The sequence below is a fragment of the Macrobrachium nipponense genome, chromosome 48 (assembly GCF_015104395.2).
Source record: "Macrobrachium nipponense isolate FS-2020 chromosome 48, ASM1510439v2, whole genome shotgun sequence".
NCBI lineage: Eukaryota > Metazoa > Arthropoda > Malacostraca > Decapoda > Palaemonidae > Macrobrachium > Macrobrachium nipponense.
In genome coordinates, this window is record NC_087223.1 from 22,424,684 (window position 1) to 22,426,909 (window position 2,226).

General features: G+C 44.2%; 1 protein-coding gene across 3 annotated transcripts in view; it reads right to left on the reverse strand.

Annotated features, from left to right (window-relative positions):
• Positions 1 to 1,514, reverse strand: part of LOC135205123 (protein shank-like) — a 143,138-nt gene extending 141,624 nt beyond the window's left edge. Inside the window, exons 1-2 of one of the 3 annotated variants that reach the window (XM_064235472.1) lie at positions 1,450 to 1,514; positions 926 to 1,077 (exon numbers count right to left, since the gene is read on the reverse strand). The gene's annotated coding sequence lies outside the window, so the exon portion shown is untranslated. Of the gene's footprint in view, positions 1 to 925; positions 1,078 to 1,443 lie in introns of all 3 variants that reach the window. The other 2 variants (XM_064235473.1, XM_064235475.1) reach the window with 2 other exon arrangements.
• Positions 1,515 to 2,226: the final 712 nt, after the last annotated feature.

Here is a 2,226-nt window from a genome sequence, read left to right on the forward strand (position 1 = left end):
GAGACTCTGGTTGCTCTGTGAGAGAGAGAGAGAGAGAGAGAGAGAGAGAGAGAGAGAGAGAGAGAGAGACTCGGGTTAGTCTAATGTGTGTGTGTAGGTCTACGTATATACGTCCATAAACCAGGAAACTTATCGTACGTGCATTTAAATCAAGGTAAAAATATTCGCAGGCATGAGAGAGAGAGAGAGAGAAAATCCAGGGTAAAAATATTCGCCGGTACGACACAACCAGACGCACTGATGGGAAATATATCGCATTTCCCTCATTGAGGATAAACACATCTGTGAATTTAAAAAAAAATAAAAAAAACACTCCCCGAGGAGACAAGAAAAAGAGTAAAAACATCACGGGAGGCAGACCGAACAAGCCTGGCTGACGGAGGGGAAATATATCACACGCCGTGGACACGCCACCCAGCATCTGAGGGGAAATATATACGTACAAGATTAACAGACGCGGGGGAAATATATCGGCAGGAAATATATACAGGTTACCGATGAAATACATTGCCTGGGAGAATATATATACTTAGACGAGAGGGGAAAGACATCATAGGTAGCTACGCCATAGCAACGCTAAGCGCGAGCTAAAGACATCGTACGCGGAAGAACTAAATTCCCCTTCCTCCGAAGAGGACGGGGGATGGGAAATATATCGCTAAATATATCGCAACACGGTAAGAAAGAGATTGCCAGCGCCGAAACGTGTGAAATACATCGCTGGAGGGGAGAGAATATATTTACGAGAGGGGGGAAAGGCATCGTAACGCCATAGCGAGCAGTAGACGACATCGTACGCGGAGGAGAAGAAGTCTCTGCCTCCGAAGGGGAGGGGAAAAAGGGGGTATGTGGGGGGCGGGGGCGGTTAATGCATCTATAAACATGGAATAATATATTTCCGAAGAAATACATCCAATGTTCTTACCTGAATGCGTCAATGACGGTCTTCGGAAGAAATCATGGTGTATATAGATCCCAACGTCGCCATTTGTCACTTTTGTACGATAATTATTATTCTTATTTTCTCTTTATTTTCTATTTTTTATTAATTATTATTTTTTATTTCTGTTTCTCTACCTAAAGAATAAGAAGGAAAAATAGATAAAAATAGTTAAAAAATACGAAATAAAAAAATTACGAAATTCAATTTTTTTCATCACAAAAGACGTACACTTATTTAATTTTCAAATCGCCCCCCTAAACCCAACCCCCGCCGCCCCCCACCCCAAGGGGGGCGTCCTTTTTTTATATATATAATTTTTTATATTTCAGCGGACACTTTTTTCTATCACTATTTATCTCTTTCGTTAAAACATTAAAGATAATTACACTCGAGAGAGAGAAAGAGAGACAGACAGACAGACACACGAGAGAGAGAGAGAGAGAGAGAGAGAGAGAGAGAGAGAGAGAGAGAGAGAGAGAGAGAGAGAGAGAGAGACGCACACCGACCTACATCCACCTCCCGCGCGGGACAGTTCACTTATGAACGTCTTGTCCCTCGTCGACCGCCCGCCCGCCCGCGAACTTAAAACCCCCGCCAAATCCACCGCCCTCCCCTTCCCCTCTAAACTTTCGTTCGGAATCCCCTTTTTCTGTTCGTGCGAACGGCGTTCACTGCCATTCCTCCTTCGGCACGGAAGCCGTGCCCAATCGCTACTGCAGGGGGCGGCAAATCGGCGGTTTAAGAAAGGCGAAAAGGGGGAATCATTCGCGAAATAAAAAACCCCTTCCCGTCTGGGGAGGCCCTACGCGCAGGCGCAGTGTTGGGTGCGTTTTCAACAGCTGAATCTGGTTGTCTGGGAGAGAGAGAGAAGCCTCTCTCTGCCTCTCACTCTCACTCTCTCTCTCTCTTTTACAATAACGATTTACCAGCAGCGTGAATGGGAAAAGAAACGATCAATGGCGCTTAATCACATCACACTGATATGCGAGGAGGTCCCTCTTATAGTACTAGTGTGGCACCGTTACCTGCATTTAATTAATGTCTACACGTAAGATATTGCAAAAAAAATAAAAGATGAAAAGAGAGAGAGAGAGCGGGGAGAGAGACAGAGATGAGAGCGAGAGAGAAGAGAGGAGGTTAGCATAAAGAGAAAAGGAAAGGAAGTAGTATATCTAAACAATAACACACACACAAATACGTACGACGAACGAAAAACACGCTAATGTTTGATTTTTTTTTCTTCTCAGGCAAGTCTAGACCGTAAATATCTCGAGATTTATACT